Raw genomic sequence first — 19,897 nt, 5'->3', positions numbered from 1 at the left:
ATCCAAAATGTGGCAGCAAACAAATGGGATAAAAGTGGGGGCCTCCACTAGGAGAGGGGATAATATTTTGATGAAGTGGGGGCTGTTGTTACGTCTGGAGAAGAGCTCGCGTAATGAGGAGCTACGACCCACACCAGCTGGAAGGAAATAACACACAATTGGAGAGCTTCATTCACGGTTTGGAGAGAACACCGTCCAACGCTCCAGCAGTTTGGAGTTGCTGTCACGGCATGGCTAGTGGGCAGCAACGTCCAACATCTTCATGCACCCAGCAAGAAGATCCAGCAGCCATACTTAAAGAAGATGAGCATGGAGACGGTCCAGCTGGGAGAAGAGAAAGCAGGTGGATAGCAACAAGGTATCCAGTAGCTTGAAGAGAAGATGCACACATGTTGTTGAAGTGGAGTCCAGCAAGTGCAGCGAGGTTGCAGCCATGGGAGGCCAACACAACCACGTCCACAACCCAGAGAAGAACACGGCCATAAACATTTCACGGCCAGCCTTCACACAGCTTCATCCAGCGGGTTGTTGCTTCCAGCAAAGAAGCTTCACGGTATAACAGCCACCACGGAAGCCAGCAACAAGAAGCCAACACAGCAGCTCCACCCGTCCAGCAGCACAGCACCATTCCAGCACGTCCAAGGGAGCTTTGTTGAGACCTCGGCAAGTGTACCGAATCGTACAAGTAATAAATCAGTAAGTCCGAATATCGTTTCCCAAGAGATTTGTTTTGATTCACAGATTGATTAAAGTTTACTAATTTAGCGATTAAATTTTACGTAATTTAATAACACAGATGAATTTTAGCATGCAGATGAAATTAAAGTGGTAAAAACAGATGAATTAAAGTTCACTGGGGTTGATTTTCAAGTTCATCACTCAAGTAATTTTTCTACTAACACAATTCCTCAAAATTTAGCATCAACATCCTAGGCGCATGCAGTCCTGATCTCTCAGATGACCGTTCAGAATCATTCAAACTAAATCCTAATCTCTTAGATAATTCAGTTATCAGATTTGCCTTAATCACAATGTCACAGATGACTAAGAATTTCCTCCTATGTCTAGGACTCGAAATCCTTTAGCAGTTCTATCCTATGTCCGCGGTCTCATACATTTCTCAATGATTTAACCGTTCAAATAGCTCAGATTCTCATCATAGGCATGAATAATAAAGATAGAACACAAAATTCATACAAGATCACGCATTAATATAGAAATTACAAAGAGTTTCAGAAATGTACTCTCAACCCCAGTGAAATGGAGTTCTAGCTACACATATACATCATAGAAGCGATAAAGGATGGATTGGATGGTAGAAAGTGGTGAAATTCCACTCCGGAGCACCCAAAACGAGCATGGACGCGAGCTGCAGAGTCTCCCCTAGCTTCTCCCCTCCAGAACTGCCTGGTTTCAGCCTCTGGATCGCGTTTTTAAAGAAAGAACCTTAAGTGATTTTTCGCTGGGCGACGAACGTACGCTCGCTGGGCGAGCGTCGGTCGCTGGGCGAGCTGTTCCAGATCGCTGGGCGAGCTGGCTCGCTGGGCGAGCAGAGTCAACTCGCTGGGCGAGTCAAACAGTAAAGTCAACGCGTGAACAGTAAAGTCAACGGATGAATAGTGCCGGTCAACGCGTGAATAGTGACTCTTTATTTTCTTCTCCAATCCTTATTTAACTGCAAAATAAACACACAAAAACACTCAAACTGATACAAAATCAACAATATATACATATTATACAACTTTTCATGAGATTTTACTCCATAATGCATCAAAGGAGATTAAAATAAGTGCTTAGGATATGCAATTCTTGGCACTTATCACACCCCCAAACTTGAACTTTTTCATGTCCTCATGAAAAGCAATATCAACAGAAAAACGAACCCAACAAAGCAGTTAGTATTCCATCACATAATCTTTGTCACGAAAGTAAGGATTGTACCTACACCTCCAAATATTCAGATCAAATGTTATAACTTCTATATTAACAAGTTCTTGAATCCGAAATGATAAGACAACCAGAAAAAGAATAGTACAAATGTGCTCAATCAGTGTTTACCTCAACCTGCAAGTGTTTACACTCAAATTCACGCTCAAAGTGTTATCAACTACTTCATCAACTTTTGCAAGTCATCTCATATACACATCAAACATTCTGATTTAAATCAAAAGGACTTTCTCAGGTTATAACTTGGCTTGGCTAGAAGAAACATGGTTTTACAGGGAAACAAAACAACACTAAAGAAGAGGAGAACAAGAACATAACAACATTGAAACTTTATTCATCAACTACCTCTTCATTCATCACATAACACATTTTTTTTTTGAATTTTTCTCTAACTTTGATACTTTATCATATTTACATGATACAATAACCCCTTTTTTTTTATCAGTTTAAGATTCAACTGATTATGATTTCCCCCAAACTTAATTTCTACCTATCATCTTGACAAATATGTTTCTTGTTCTCTTCTCCTAGAGTGTTGGATAAGGTAGATTTTTCTGTAAGAAGCTCAGGGTTCACAACAAATATATATAAGGCTCAAACAGGATAACAAAGGATGAATATTCACATATGGGTAGTCATCTGGCCAAGTAGCTAATTTCATCAAACAAAACTGCCTTTCTCATTTCTAAACCAGAATGCATCTGTATCAATAAGAATTATGCAAAAATCGAATTCATAGCAATAACAACTTCTCACTTGCTTTCAAAGCTGTCTCAGTACACTCAGATATTCAACTTCTGGGTCACAATCAATCAGATTCAAGAACAACTCATATATAATCATAACACAAGTTCTAAAACTCAGATTTTGCAATAACAATCTCACAATCATGCCAGTTATCATGGACAGAATTCCAAATTCAAATTCAAACTTCAAACACACAATTCACAATCAAATCATTGCAGAAACATAAATCAATCCACACAACCAACAGATTCAGATTCAATCCACACAACCAAAATAACTGAAAACATAAATAGATAGAGTTAGAAAAGCTGGGTTGCCTCCCAGTGAGCGCTTGTTTAACGTCTTTAGCTTGACACTAAGAAGCTCTCTGTGGTTGAACCAATGGTTTGAAATCATCCTTCATGAATATTATATGCATGGAATAAGAAGAAGGACTTATTCCGTTCAGATCAGAATTTGACCAACCTACAACTCCTTTGTCCACTTTCAAGAATTCAGTTAACTTTTCTCCCTCCAGAGTGGATACAGCATTGCTGATGATCACAGGTTTATTGTCATCTTTGTCAAGAAAAGCATACTTCAAATGTGAAAGTAGCAACTTCAAGTCCAGCTTCTTTTCTTTTATCTCTTTTTCATCAGATGGAATCTCCTTCAAAGCATCTAGACTCTGTATACATTCATCAATTAACTTCTCTTCATCTACAAGTAAAAATTCACAAGCATCAACAAGAGTTCTTTCAAGAGGTGATGATATGTGCATCGTCTTCTGTGCCATCATGCAGACTTCCTCAAGCTCATCAGTTTGAAAGCATGTATCTTCATCATTTGGGTGAGACATTGCTTCAAAAACATTAAAATTTACTTCTTCATTCTCAACTCTCAATTTAAGCTTTCCATCATCAACATCAATCAATACTCGAGCAGTCTTCATGAATGGCCTTCCCAAAATCAAAGGAATTTCTTTATCCTCTTCCATCTCCATGACAACAAAATCCACTGGATATAAGAATTTGTCTACCTTTACCAACACATCTTCTACTACTCCATGCGGATATTTGATTGATCTGTCTGCCAATTGTAGAGTCATGCGTGTGGGCTTCAACTCTAATTCTCCAATCTTCTTAAACATTGACAGAGGCATAAGATTGATGCTGGCTCCAAGATCAATTAACGCTTTCCCAATAGCCAGTTTACCAATGGTGCATGGAATTGTAAAACTGCCTGGATCTTTAAACTTTGGTGGAAGCAACTTCTGAATGATAGCACTGCATTGGCCCTGTACTTCTATAGTTTCTTCCTCAATATACTTTCTCTTCTTTGTGAGCAAATCTTTCATGAATTTCGAGTAAGCGGGTATTTGTTTCAGTGCTTCTGAGAAGGGCATCTTGATTTCCAGCTTCTTGAAAATATCAATGAAACTCCTGAACTGTTTTTCCTTCTCGTTTCTAGAGAAAACCTTTGGATAAGGAAGAGGTTTCTCATACATCTGTTCTTTCCTTTTCTCTCCCTCTCTCTCTTTTTCAATTTCTCTATCCTCTTTCTCTTCTTCTTCATCTCCCTGTTTACTCATCTTATCTTTTTCTTCACTCACTTTTTTCTCATTCTCTCTTTCTTCCAGCATTCTTCCAGATCTTGTAGTAATAACATTGCAGTCTTCCTTTGGATTTACTTCAATGGTTGCCCCAAAGTCCTTCACTGGTTTTTCTTCCAACTTCTTAGCTAATTGACCCACCTGAATCTCCAAATTCCTAAGTGAGGCTTCTGTACTTTTATGGTTGGAAATTGATACCTGCATAAACTGCTGAAGAGTTTCTTCCAGTTTTGAAGTTCTGTCTGTCAGAGTAGGTTGTTGCTGAAAGTTCTGTGGAGGTGGTCTATTGAAAGGAACAGCTTGTCCCATACTCGGATGAGGTCTCCATGCTTGATTAAAACTTTGACCTTGATTATAATTCGTCTGAAGACCTTGATTTCCCATATAATTCACTTCTTCATGAGACATGCTTTGCACTACACATTGACCACTATTATGATTTCCTCCGCATAATTCACAACTTTGAACCATCTGATGTTGAGTTTGAGAAACATTCTGCAGTTCTTTAGGTAGCTTAGATAACTTCTTCATTAATGTCTCAAGTTGCTGAGTCATAATCTTGTTCTGAGCTAGTAAAGCATCTTGAGATTGAAGTTGAAGAACACCTTTTTGTTGAAATTGAGCTCTTTCACTCTGAACTTCATTATCATTTGCAGCCATGTTTTCAATCAGATCATGTGCTTCTTCAGGCGTCTTCCATCTGATACTACCTCCAGCTGATGCATCTAGCATTAACTTTGTTTGGGATTTCAGCCCTCCAAGAAACAAATTTAACATTGTAGGCTCATCAAATCCATGAGTAGGGGTTTTTCTCAGTAGGCCTTTGAATCTATCCCATGCTTGACCTAGAGTTTCATCAGCATCTTGTTGGAAAGAAGAGATCTCCTGCTTTCCCTTATTGACTTTGGACTGAGGGAAAAACTTATTCAAAAATTTAGCAACCACATCATCCCATACTGTCAGACTATTCTCTGGAAAGGAATTCAGCCACATTTTTGCATTACTAGCCAATGAGAATGGAAATAAGCTGAGTCGAATTGCTTCATCTGGAACCTGATGAATCCTCACTGTATTACAAATCTCCATGAAAGTAGCCAAGTGAGTGTATGGATTCTCGTGGGATAATCCATGAAATTGATTGTTCTGCACCAGATGAATAAGAGCTGGCTTCATCTCCATGTTAGCAGCATTCACCACTGGTCTTGCAATACTGTTGAAGTGCAGAGGTCCTGAGAAAGTATTATAATCTGCAAGAGTACGTCTTCCTTGCCCAGAACCTTCTCCAGTACGATTATCTTCCATTTCTTCTTTGTCTTGACTAGATGAAAAATTCAAAATTTCTTCAGAAATAGCAGAGGCTTCTCTAGATTCTCTACTTTGTCTCCTTCTTCTACTGTTGTTTCTTCGAGCAGTTCTTTCAATTTCCGGATCAAAGAGTAGATTTTCAACCTGTTCTCTGCTTCTCATACAAAACACAAACTAAAAGAAAACAATCCAAAAAAAAAGACACAATTTCTACAAATGATAACAAATATGCACAATAATTCAAATACGATCACAATAAAAACTTAAACAAAAGATAGCAAAAATCAACTAAACCAGATAAACAACAAACAATCAACAAAAACAAAAAACAAATCCCCGGCAGCAGCGCCAAAAACTTGTTGAGACCTCGGCAAGTGTACCGAATCGTACAAGTAATAAATCAGTAAGTCCGAATATCGTTTCCCAAGAGATTTGTTTTGATTCACAGATTGATTAAAGTTTACTAATTTAGCGATTAAATTTTACGTAATTTAATAACACAGATGAATTTTAGCATGCAGATGAAATTAAAGTGGTAAAAACAGATGAATTAAAGTTCACTGGGGTTGATTTTCAAGTTCATCACTCAAGTAATTTTTCTACTAACACAATTCCTCAAAATTTAGCATCAACATCCTAGGCGCATGCAGTCCTGATCTCTCAGATGACCGTTCAGAATCATTCAAACTAAATCCTAATCTCTTAGATAATTCAGTTATCAGATTTGCCTTAATCACAATGTCACAGATGACTAAGAATTTCCTCCTATGTCTAGGACTCGAAATCCTTTAGCAGTTCTATCCTATGTCCGCGGTCTCATACATTTCTCAATGATTTAACCGTTCAAATAGCTCAGATTCTCATCATAGGCATGAATAATAAAGATAGAACACAAAATTCATACAAGATCACGCATTAATATAGAAATTACAAAGAGTTTCAGAAATGTACTCTCAACCCCAGTGAAATGGAGTTCTAGCTACACATATACATCATAGAAGCGATAAAGGATGGATTGGATGGTAGAAAGTGGTGAAATTCCACTCCGGAGCACCCAAAACGAGCATGGACGCGAGCTGCAGAGTCTCCCCTAGCTTCTCCCCTCCAGAACTGCCTGGTTTCAGCCTCTGGATCGCGTTTTTAAAGAAAGAACCTTAAGTGATTTTTCGCTGGGCGACGAACGTACGCTCGCTGGGCGAGCGTCGGTCGCTGGGCGAGCTGTTCCAGATCGCTGGGCGAGCTGGCTCGCTGGGCGAGCAGAGTCAACTCGCTGGGCGAGTCAAACAGTAAAGTCAACGCGTGAACAGTGACTCTTTATTTTCTTCTCCAATCCTTATTTAACTGCAAAATAAACACACAAAAACACTCAAACTGATACAAAATCAACAATATATACATATTATACAACTTTTCATGAGATTTTACTCCATAATGCATCAAAGGAGATTAAAATAAGTGCTTAGGATATGCAATTCTTGGCACTTATCAAGCTTCACGGGAATGAAAAGAATGTCACTGTCTTAGCATATTCACGTGAGAAGGGAGAAGAGTGCTTGGGTGGAATGTCCATAAAAAGTGATTGAAGAAGACAAATTGGCAAAAGAGAGGCTCACGGGTTCAGACAAATTGGCAATATAAAAGGGCAGCGGCAGAGAAGAGAATTATCAGATTTTAGTAGAGTTTTAGGAGTAGTTTAGGACAGTCTTTCAATTCTCTCGCTGAGTTTCCATTTCAAATAGTCCAAAAATGTAGTTTTTATTTCTGAAGCATTTCTTATTTCATTTTCACTTCTACGGTTCAGAATTTTTAATGTTGAATGTTGAATTTCATTTTCAGTCAAACATTTTTTTTATTGTTTTTATTCCATTTCCAGTTAAATGTTTTTATCTGTTAAATTTACCGTTAATTATTTTCTACACTGTTAAATTTTGTAATTGCGTTTTACGGTTCGTTTTATTTTCAGATGTTTTCTATTTTTACCGTATTATACCGTGCAGTTTTCACCGTGTTTATAATTTATTTCAGTGTTTTTAATTTTGTGTTATTTAATTTCTAGTCAACTTTTATTTTTCCACAACCAAAAACACCAACAAAACCTCCCCACTTCGTGTTAAAAATCTGAGACTGAACCCAAATTGGTCCTTGAGAGACGACCTAGGAGTCACATCCTAGACTATACTGCATTACTTAATTGCAATCAAATTTGTATGACCGCGACAGTCGTACCAAATTTTGGCGCCGCTGCCGGGGACCAATGACGGTTTGGTTTTAGATTCTTGTTGTGTAAATTTTTGTTCTCTTAATATGTGTGTTTTGTCTTTTGTATTTTTGTAGGCGACAACGACACCTTCAGCAAATTTTGGCGGCGTTGTCACTTCAGTTCAGGTTTTTTGTTTTATATTTTTACTGTGTTAATATATGTTGTGTTAATATATGTTTAGTCTTTTATATTTTTATTATGTTGTGTTTTGTATTATATCTGTTAATTAAAAAAAAATGTGTTCTGTCTTGTTTGAAGCATGTTTAATTGTGTTGTGTTTTATTTTGTGTTGGATGTGATGTTCTATTTTCTGTATGCGTGTCATATGTATTTTATCTGTTAGTAAAAAAAAACTATAGTTGTTAGTTTTACTTCGTGTTATGCTTTCGTATTTTTTTTTTATAATCTTTGCTTGAAGTGAAAGTCCAGGTCTGAGATAGGTTTTGAACTACAACAGAGGAGATGACAGATTCTCAAGACTGGATGTATGATCTAGTTAAGTGTCTTCCCAAATTCCTTGGGTTGGCACATGAAGATCCATACAGGCACCTCAAGGAGTTTAGTTTGGTGTGTTTATCTATGAGGCCTGTTGGTGTTTCAAAGGAGACAGTGTTAATGAAAATGTTTCCCATGTCCCTTCAAGATGAAGCAAGAGACTGGTTCATATACCAGTATCCTTTTAATAGTTGGCAGGAAACACAACGAAAATTCCTCGACAAGTTCTTTCCAACAGCAAGGGTGATCAGCATTTGGAGGAAGATCACTGCCATTGAGCAGTTTAAAGAAGAAAGCCTGGCAGATTATTGGGAGAGGTTTAACAGGCTCTGCACAACTTGTCCAAACCACCAAATTTCAGAGCATTTGCTCTTGATTTATTTTTATGAAGGGCTCCTGGACAGTGAAAGGATACTTGTGGATGTAGCTTCTGGTGGATGTTTGATGGATATAACCCCAACAGAAGCGAGGAAGTTGCTCTGCAAGCTGGCTGGTGAAAGTCCAATTGAGGTAGCAAAGGAAGAACCTGAGCAGCCTGTTCTGGATTCTGATACTGATATCCCTGAGGATGCAGCTGATGACTTAGAGATTGATGCTATCAAATGTGAGTGATGAACCAATATTTTCCTCACTTCACTTAGTTTAATGTGCTAGAATTAGTCGGGGAATTATGCTTAAACGTCCGGTATTTTGCGTTTTTGCTAATTGTGCTTAATTTGATCAGAAATTCTTATTTTAATTAATATTGAATTATCTGAGCTAATTATTCGCTTTAGTAATTACATGGAAAATTTTGGAAATAAATTTGGGACATTCAAAAGAATATTCATTTGCACATTGTGTTATTTTGGACATTTGGAAACATCTCCCTTCTTAGAATTTTTAAGGAGTAAAAATTGGTTTGCAAAACATACACACCACACGACCATTCACGGTTTAGTTGGGAGCAAACCCAAAATGAAGTATTGAATTTTATTAAAATGTGTCACGGCCCACCTTAACTTGAAAAGAATGTGCAGATTTATTTTTACCATACTCTTCCACTCATCACACTCATTTAGTGTTGAAACTTACATTTGAAAACTAGCTCACGTCATTTGCTGGAATATCTGAAAACATAGAATAATATACAGTCCCTTTCTTACTTTTGTCAAAATGATAGAAGAAAATTATAAATACATGGGACACATGGGGCCACCACTAATGGTTTTGGTTTTGGTTTCAGAGCATTATGATTGAATGTGTCCAAATTACAAATTGAAAGACAAATGGGTAAAAAGTATGGGCTGCCAGGAATGTTATTCTTTAAGATTAAAAAGCATGACAGGGGCCACGTGAAGGAAGGAGCTCACGGGGCTGCACTTCCACGTTCCAGCATTTAGCCAAAGCAAGAACGAAGAGGCACTCATAGCCCACGTCTAGCAGCCACCATCTCACGTCTTGAATCCAGCAAAAGCGTCACGTTCCAACTTCATCCATCTTCCAACAAGCCACGGCCGCCTCCAAGCATCTAGCAGTGCAGCGTCCTCCACCAGCAAAACCATCACCGTTCTCCACCAGTCCAGCAGCTTGGAGTGGAGCTCTCGGTCACTTCCCATGGCGGTAGCTGCTACATACATAAAGTTTGAAATGGATGGAGCAAAAGCAGCACAGGCTGCACTCATTGGCAGGGAGAAGGACGCCAAAACTGGAGCACTTGAAGTATTGGAAAGCACACGGTATTCCAGCAGCTTGGAGGAAGATGGACACAATCCAGCTTCCAGGGGCTGTGACGAAAATGAAAGCAGCTAGATGTGCCACGGTTGGAAGGAGCATACAAGTCACGTCCAGCTTTGAGCAAAGAGATGCACATGATGATGGGCTGAACATTCACACAAACAGTAGAGAAGATGTGCACGTTGATGGCTGGGAGCAGAAGAAGGTGTCACGGTTGGAGCACAAATCCAGCGCCCTCCACCATTCTAGCACCGTGAAGCAGCGATGTCCAGCTGGGAGAAGAGCTTGGAGGATGCACACGCTGGAAGAAGAACAACTACCACCATTCACGTTATTTTACTGCAAAGCTCACGGCCAGCAAGCATTTAGTAGCTTCAAATGCAGCAACCACAAAGTCCAGCGTGAGAAAGGAGAAAGTGCTTCACTAAGTGTTGAGTTATTCACGTGATGGATTGGTTGGAAGAAAGAGTAGTTCACGGACATGGCAGTAGAGGAAGCTACAGCAGTTTGGAATGGCTGGAGGGGAATTCACATGAATCTTGGGCTGGAAACGGACACCACAAAATGGAGATCCCACTTGCTCATTAATTGAGTAAAGAAATTAGAGAATTGGCAATAAAAGGACAGCAGCAGGCAGAGATTGGAAGCAGATATTTAGAGTAATATTAGGAGTAGTGCAGTATAAAACCCACGTCTGGAAGAGGCTCTTGCCTCTTCCTCTTCCAAAGCTATCTGTATTTTAATTTCAAAAAGAAGTTTCTATTTCTGATTGTGTAAACTTTGCTCGTTTCATTTTTTAGTTGTACTGTTGAAAAATTTTAATTTAAGTGTTGAATGCATGAATTCCATTTTCAGTTAAATGTTTTTATCTGTTCAATTTACCGTTCATGATTTTCTGCACTGTTAAATATTGTAATTTTGTTTTACCGTTTGTTTTATTTTCGCTAATGTTTTTATTTCTGTGTTTAATTTTACCATTTCTGAATATTTACTGTTCCATTTTTACCATTTGATTTTACTGTTTTTAAAATTTATATTCAGTGTTTCTAAATTCAGTTTTGTTTAATTTAATTTCCAGTCAGTTTTAATTTTATTTTACCAAATCAAAACATTCACAAACCCCCCCACTTTGTGTAAAAAAATCTGAGACTAAACCACCAAAATTGGTCCTTGAGAGACGACCTAGGAGTCACATCCTAGTCCTGTACTGCATTAATTTTGTTGTATAAAATTTGTATGACCGCGACAGTCGTGTCAGTGAGTCTGATGACAAGAATGGAGAGTTAAAAGAGAATGCAGGTGTTGACATTAAGGAATGCACGATTAATGAAGGAGAGTATACTGCTACTTCTTTGAGCGAGCTAGAGAAATCTATTCTAGTGTCACACACTCGACAACTGCTAGTGGAAGGAGGGATATTGTTACAACAGTTTGCTATGAAAAGAAAGAAGAAACATCTTGCTATGGATGATAGGGCAATGCTGATGAAGCAGTTCTTCCTCAAATTTTCTTTGCTGAATCCTGTGGTGAAAAACATCTCCCTACTTGTCCAAGTTTGGAAACTGCCACCATAACCAGGAAAGTTTTCTTTTTTCTTCTTCCCTTAATTTTCTTAGTTGGCGAATTAGGGGAGCATTCTGATTTTCTTAGTTTACAAATTATTATTATTTTTCTTTAAAAAAAATTATATATAAAAAAAATGTGTGTTATGTTTCAGATCTGTTGTTTTGTTAATTTATGTTTTGTAAATATATGTTTGTCTGCTGTTTTTGACATTTGTGTTTTGTGTGCTTTGATATTTTGTGCTCGGTATTAGGTCTTTTGTTTTGTTAATTTGTGTTCTATTTTTTTTTTATTTAGTTTTTGTATAAAAAAATAAAATCAACAAAGAGCATAATTAACATGTAAGGGCAGAGAGGTGTTATTTGAGCTGAAACTATCTGAGTACTTTTATTGAAAACCAAATTCACCGAAAACATATTGTCTTACTCTGTTAATTATAAATAATAATAAAAAAAAACATAATAAAACATGGGCAGTGATCGATCAGTAATGATAGTTAAGGATTACAGTCCAACAAAAAAAAAATAATAAAAATAAAATACATAAAAAGCATAATAAAGATGTTCGGGGTTCGATCATTTCTGATCGTTAATATTACACACCATAATAAATAATAACATTAAAACATAAAAAAACATAAAAAATTAAAGTTGAAAGTTGTTGCTGGGTGGCGATCTTAGCGTAAGCTCCGTCGAGGGAGCTCTGGTGCGGAATGCAGGGAGCATAGGTGGCGGGATTTGTCGTTCGTCTCTGTCGTCATCAATGATGATTGGAACGGGGAACAGATCCAGCAGCCTTGGTGCCCTCATTACCACCCAGCCATATTCTTTCAACAAACAAAAAAATCTTGTTAATAAAAATAGAGAAAAAAAAATCAATAAAAGTGAGATTTGATCAGAGGTCTTACCGTACATATATAGCGGCAGTTGTGAAAACTGAGTGCCAGTGGGGTCTATCTCCGCTTGCCAACGCCTGACCCGATTGCCGTGGTTGTTGAACTAGCAGTGCACGTTGTATTCGCTGGCATCTCCGAAGGTCCTTAGTCGAGACGTGATCTCGACGACTTGCGCTCGGCTTGGATGAGTGACCCCATAGTTGAAGATGTTGGTCATCATCTTGACCTGATCATCTGTTGGACGCCACCGCTGACTCGTGTATCTCTCGATTTCCATCTCACTCATCATTCCTCTCTATTATTCTTAAACATAAAAAAAAAAAAGAACAAAAACAGGAAAAAAAAAAGAAAAGAGCTTAAAAATATAATTAGATTCTTAGTTGAGTGTTTTCTTTATTTGTTCTTGTTTCCTTTTAGATTTATTTGTCCTGTCTGTCTTTGATGTTTTTGGGTCTGGTCTCAGATCTGTTTCACGGTCCTTGCAAAAGGGTCCTAAACGGATCTATGTCCTGTTGTCCTTGTCCGTGTTGTTCTTGTTTTAATTTTGTTTTTGTGTTTATTTAGTTTTTAAGTGGGGTACGTGGCGTTGTTCTACCCGATTGTCTCTGTCATACCTTCAAACGAAGGGAGATTAACGTCTGGTTTCCAGCCGATATACCCCTTAAGTTTTAAGACATTTGTGTTTTATGTGTTTTAAGTGTTTTATGTTTAGAAAAAAATTGAAAAGGAGAAGAAGGAAAGCAGGAAGGCATAACAGCAAAATAAGCAGAATGAAAGGAAAGAAGAAAAATGAAGCAAAGAGACGGCAGGAAAAGTAAAGCAAGCAGAAAGAAAAAGGGATCCAGGTGTAGAGGACTTACCTGGAGTAGTAGGGCTTGCAGAGGCTCCTCGAGGTTCTCAGACTCTTCAGAAGGCGCGGTGGCAAAGGCTCCGCGCAGACTCCAGATGCTCAGAAGAGAGAGGAGGAGAGAGGAGTAGAGAAGAGAGAGGAGTAGTGAGAAGACAGGAGCAGAGAGAGAGTGGGAAGTCAGGAAATGCCACTCAGGCGCTGAGATTGGCCTATTTATAGGCAAATTGTTTCCACTGTAGCAATAGTTCCGGTCGTTGCCACCGAGACTGTTGTCACAGTACCGGTATCCTTTTTCAAAAAAAAAATAAATAAATAAAATAAAATAAAATAAAATAAAAAAAATAAAAATAAAAAAATAGTTAGCATCTACTGATGGGTGCTAGGTGATTTCGACATCTGCTGATGGATGTCAATGATAACATCTACTGATGGATGTTACTGAAAATTTCTTCCCTTTTTCCTACTTTTTATTGCACTTGTCTATATTATTTGACTGCTCTGAAATTGATGATCTGATGATTGTAACACACTGAGGACATTGTGTGATTTAAGTGTGGTCTACTGGGAAGAAATTCTGATTTTTCTGTTAGTTTCTGTTAGTATGTATTTTGTGTGTTAAATTTTTTTGTTTTTGAGTGTTAAATTTTTTTTGTTTCACGATTATTTTTGTGTGTTTTGTGTGAAATAAATTTTACATTTTTCTCTTGATTTCTGGATGATTTCTAAGTTGTAGATTTTTCCTTCACTTACTTAATACTTATTGTTTGAAATCCTTGCTTTTCTTTGCTTGGAAAGATGATTATGTGTTCAAGAGGTTGAATTGATTATAACACGGATACCCTGTGTGAGATTTGAGCCACTTAATGTTCTTTCTTGTGTGATATGACTCTTGATTTCTTGCACATATGCCTTGGCTTGATTCTTTTTTTATATACTTGATTTATATGCATGTTTAGAAGTGATAAAGGCAATTTTATTCTTAAGCCTCTTTAGCCAAATAAGCCTACCTTGTTATTATCCTTTGATAACCCCTTTGAGCCTATACTGTATATATTTCTTTGTGATGAAGCTCATACACTGATCCTAAGTGAAAAACAAATTATTACCTTAACCTTAGGAAAGTCTGGAGCTATAGAAGTATTTTGAGAATAAGTGTGGTCTCCTTGGGAATTCTGATGAATTGGCTAGTTGGTTCCTCATCATGTTTTGAAATGATAATTTATATCCTGTTGTGTGGTAAAAAAAAAAAAGAAAAAAAAAGGGAGACAGGATGAAAAAAATTTGATGAGAAAAAGAGAAAATTGAAAAATAATTTTGTGAATAATGGAGTCGAAAAGAGGATTGAATTAGAGGTTTGGGTGAGATTTCACTGTGTTTACATTTTTTTCCCTAGTGCACCTCTATTTCTTCTGAGCTATAGCTACTTATCCAAATTTATCCTCCCCTGTCCTTGGCCCCATTACAACCCAGTAAAGACCTTTTGATCTAAACGTGCATATGTTTTGAGTGTTGATATTAGAAGCTTGCCAAGTCTACTTGTGTTTGTTTTCTTGAGTACATTGAGTTGAAATTATTTACCTTAAACACTTGAGAGAAACACTATTAGTGCATTTGTGAGGTTTCGTTATTTTTGAATTACCTCTTGAACTGATTAATCATTTTTCTATGTATTGAATTGCTTGGATGATTTCTGTAAGTATGTGCATTTCTTGACTATGTGTTGGATATTGTCTACTTCTTTTCTCTGTCCAGGCTTTTTGAGAACTTTGTAAATTCTGTTTATTTTTCTCTTTAGTCTTTGTTTTCTGTATGTTGAGTGTTGTGTCACCCTCCCTAAAAGTCTTTTGAACCATTCCCTGATTTGCGTCTTAATTTTGCCCAGGAGTGCAAAAGACTAAGTGTGATCTATTTTGATGAATCATTATTTTCTTCACTACACTTAGTTTATTGTACTAGAATTAATTAGGGAATTATGCTTAAATGTCCAGTATTTTCCTATATTTCTTAATTGTATTTAATTTGACCAAAAATTCTTATTTTAACTAATTTGAATTATTTGGGTTAATTATTTGCATTAGTAATTTTAAGGAAAATTATTGGACAATACTTTGAGACATCCAGATGAACCAGGGATATATTCTTTGAATAAAATTAGAGAAAAGTGTTAAATCATTTTGAATTGGAAGTGCACGATAATTTATTGTTGGTGATGCAGGTTGATCTCATTCCTAGCGGCTGAAATGGTGACTCAATGGGAAGTAACATGCAGCACATTGGAGAGAATTAGTGTGCAAATTAATCAAAAATAAAAGTGGTATGTGACCCTTGAATAGCTCTCGGGAAAATTGCAAAATGTAATATGGAATTGACATTTTGTGGAGGTCACAGCATAGCAATTAAAAGTGGGAGCCACCACTTGGATGAAAGCTCATGGTCCATTCACTTAATATATGCAGATTTTTATCCCTATGTGTTTCTACTACATACCAAAACATTACAGGCGTTGGAATCAAAGGGGCCACACTCGATTTTATTCTCCACATTCTCCACTCACGGTTTCATTTTTTTGGCATTTAGTTTGCTTGGCAAAACTCATGACGAGCATCTGATTGTGAGTGTACGGTTACATCCAAAATGTGGCAGCAAACAAATGGGATAAAAGTGGGGGCCTCCACTAGGAGAGGGGATAATATTTTGATGAAGAAGTGGGAGCTGTTGTTACGTCTGGAGAAGAGCTCGCGTAATGAGGAGCTACGACCCACACCAGCTGGAAGGAAATAACACACAATTGGAGAGCTTCATTCACGGTTTGGAGAGAACACCGTCCAACGCTCCAGCAGTTTGGAGTTGCTGTCACGGCATGGCTAGTGGGCAGCAACGTCCAACATCTTCATGCACCCAGCAAGAAGATCCAGCAGCCATACTTAAAGAAGATGAGCATGGAGATGGTCCAGCTGGGAGAAGAGAAAGCAGGTGGATAGCAACAAGGTATCCAGTAGCTTGAAGAGAAGATGCACACATGTTGTTGAAGTGGAGTCCAGCAAGTGCAGCGAGGTTGCAGCCATGGGAGGCCAACACAACCACGTCCACAACCCAGAGAAGAACATGGCCAGAAACATTTCACGGCCAGCCTTCACACAGCTTCATCCAGCGGGTTGTTGCTTCCAGCAAAGAAGCTTCACGGTATAACAGCCACCACGGAAGCCAGCAACAAGAAGCCAACACAACAGCTCCACCCGTCCAGCAGCACAGCACCATTCCAGCACGTCCAAGGGAGCTTCACGGGAATGAAAAGAATGTCACTGTCTTAGCATATTCACATGAGAAGGGAGAAGAGTGCTTGGGTGGAATGTCCATAAAAAGTGATTGAAGAAGACAAATTGGCAAAAGAGAGGCTCACGGGTTCAGACAAATTGGCAATATAAAAGGGCAGCGGCAGAGAAGAGAATTATCAGATTTTAGTAGAGTTTTAGGAGTAGTTTAGGACAGTCTTTCAATTCTCTCGCTGAGTTTCCATTTCAAATAGTCCAAAAATGTAGTTTTTATTTCTGAAGCATTGCTTATTTCATTTTCACTTCTACGGTTCAGAATTTTTAATGTTGAATGTTGAATTTCATTTTCAGTCAAACATTTTTTTTATTGTTTTTATTCCATTTCCAGTTAAATGTTTTTATCTGTTAAATTTACCGTTAATGATTTTCTGCACTGTTAAATTTTGTAATTGCGTTTTACGGTTCGTTTTATTTTCAGATGTTTTCTATTTTTACCGTATTATACCGTGCAGTTTTCACCGTGTTTAAAATTTATTTCAGTGTTTTTAATTTTGTGTTATTTAATTTCTAGTCAACTTTTATTTTTCCACAACCAAAAACACCAACAAAACCTCCCCACTTCGTGTTAAAAATCTGAGACTGAACCCAAATTGGTCCTTGAGAGACGACCTAGGAGTCACATCCTAGACTATACTGCATTACTTAATTGCAATCAAATTTGTATGACCGCGACAGTCGTACCACCATGCTCGAAGAAGTTAGAGTTTACCTCATGAAAAGATGGGCAACCAACAGAATTAAAATGTGTAATATGGACTTTGATATCTGCCCCAAGATTAGAAAGAGACTTACAAAAGAGTCAAATTTATCCAAAAATAGGATCACTAGGTATGCATTTCCTTTCCCACTATTAGTTTATGGCACTTGGTCTGTGATTAAAATGGCAGTATTGATCATTTAATTTTTAACTTGTATTCATCTATTACTTCATGGCAGTTGGTCTACAGAAAAACTCTATGAAGTTAGGCATTTTGCATAGATTACAAACAAGTTTGTAGTTAACTTGGACATACAAGATTGTACGTGCAAGAAATGACTTATTATTGGGATCCCTTGCTGCCATGCAATTGCAGCCATGAAGTTCTTAAATTTAGATCTAGAAGATTATGTACCCATTTCGTTCAGACGGTCCACATATGATGAAACATATGCCTCCATCATATTTCCAGTCAATGGCCACCTATTATGGGAAAGAACATCCTACCCAAACGTCCTCCCACCATTCAAGAGAAAATTACCTGGCAGACCAAAGAAAAAAAGAAGGTTGGAGCAATGGGAGCTAAGGAGGGATGAGACCTAAATGACCAAAGGTGGCCACCGCAAAAAATGTAGTATTTGTCGTCAACTTGGGCATAACAAAAATAATTTCCCATTATGTCCTCAACATGAAGCAGACCTACTAGAGGCATCTCAACCACCACCCCAACCACTAACTGAGGAAATGACACAACAATCTGAAGCACCTCCACAACCAACACAAGAATCCATAGAAGAACAAACTCAGAAAATAAGAAGGGACAAGTTACCAATTAGAAGACCATGTGCTATATAATGTTATAATGTTGCTGTACTTTTGTTTTGTTCGAATTGGTCACTTGTGTGCTAAACATTTGGAAATGACACTGGATATGTTTTGATGTACTTTAAAATTTAAGCGACCAGTATCATGTTTTGATGTTTCAATTTAAATCCTTACATGTAACCATGACCTCAATTCGGTTTATGCAAAGATATCGTTTTTATGCTTTATACAGTTGCAAAGACATTGTTGTTTATTGCTTTATGCGCACATCAGTCATCATCATAGGGAAAATATTCCCAAATAATTAACGAAAATGAGGACTAAATTGAACAATTAATTATTAATACTAATTTCATTCCTTCATTCATTACAAAAGACATAGGCACAACCTTAACATCACAACAGTTCAACTCCATTGACCTAAAAACACTACATTCAACCAGATTGGGACCACCTAAAACACATCATCAGTTGAACCAAAATACACACAACACATCATACTAAAAACACACAGAACATAACTATGTTCACTACACTAACAACACCAGCCACTGCTACTAATAATTGGATCCTTTTCTTTAAAGCTTTGACTGTGTTTTCCAGATCATAAATCTTCCTCCTTTGCCTCCCAATAATAACATCCCTTTCATCAACATTTTCTTCATTGCACCACTTGAAATAGTTGCAACACATCGCATTACCAGCTCCACTATGTTATTCATGAACAACAAAAACTTCAAACACAATGTTAATTACTAACACATAAACAACATAGGGGTTATTCAGATTACCTTGTAGTTACGACAACCCCAAAAATATCTTCCTGCATTCTTTGAAGTTCTAGCCATTTTTACTACTGCCATCTCACCACAATTGCAAATAGAGATTATCCCTAGCCCCATTGAAACACTGATAATGCTAATTCTTACCATTATTTAAGCATCATTTTAGTAGCAAAATCAACTCTTCTTTAGCTTATTACTTGCTTAAATCCTCTCTTTTATTTAGTTTTAGTATTTATCTATATTTTGAGCTACATTATGTAAATAATACTCTAATCCCTTATTTTTTTGATCTATTTCGATGTTAGGAAGATCCTCCACTACATTGAAGAGCCTCGGTGATCCAGGAAGTCATTGATTTAAAAGTCATTTTCGCTTAAGCGAGAATAATTTAGCTTAAGCGAGAATTCAGGCAGTATATATACTCACGAGGCAGAAAGAAAAATGGTCTTTGGTTCTTTGGAGGCGCGATTTCACGTCTGGAACTCATGGAGGGCGCAAGGAGCTTGTGGGAACATCTCATCCTCTTCCTTTGGGTCTCCTTCTTCTTCCATCTTCCATTTTTGTAAGCTTTAGGATTCTCCATGCCAGATTCATCTTGTTAGGGTTAGATGTAGCCTATGAACTCTTATGTAATGAATGATTGTTTTGTATTTATAAATGTCTTTTCTATCTATTACTAGTATTCTTGTTTTCGATCTTAAAGCTTGCATGTAATGGGGACGTTCATGACTTAATTTTTGGGTTTCATTGAGCTAGGGATGGGATATGAAATCTTGAACTGAAAGAAGAGTCCTTGTGGGTCATTGAGCCAGGGATGGGATATGATTCACATGTTGTCTTAGATCCTAGTTCTTAATGCGGGTTTGCTTGTTAGATTGTCCAAGGGATT

The 19,897-nt window shown here is 37.5% G+C and overlaps 1 non-coding gene across 1 annotated transcript; it reads left to right on the top strand.

Annotated features, from left to right (window-relative positions):
* Window positions 1-5,075: 5,075 nt before the first annotated feature.
* On the top strand, window positions 5,076-5,178 carry LOC128197634 (small nucleolar RNA R71). Its single transcript, XR_008250262.1, has one exon. It is a non-coding gene; the product is annotated as a small nucleolar RNA R71 (small nucleolar RNA).
* Window positions 5,179-19,897: the final 14,719 nt, after the last annotated feature.

The sequence above is a fragment of the Vigna angularis genome, chromosome 6, assembly GCF_016808095.1.
Source record: "Vigna angularis cultivar LongXiaoDou No.4 chromosome 6, ASM1680809v1, whole genome shotgun sequence".
In the NCBI taxonomy this organism is placed as follows: Eukaryota; Viridiplantae; Streptophyta; class Magnoliopsida; order Fabales; family Fabaceae; genus Vigna; species Vigna angularis.
This window is presented reverse-complemented; position numbering and strand designations above follow the sequence as displayed.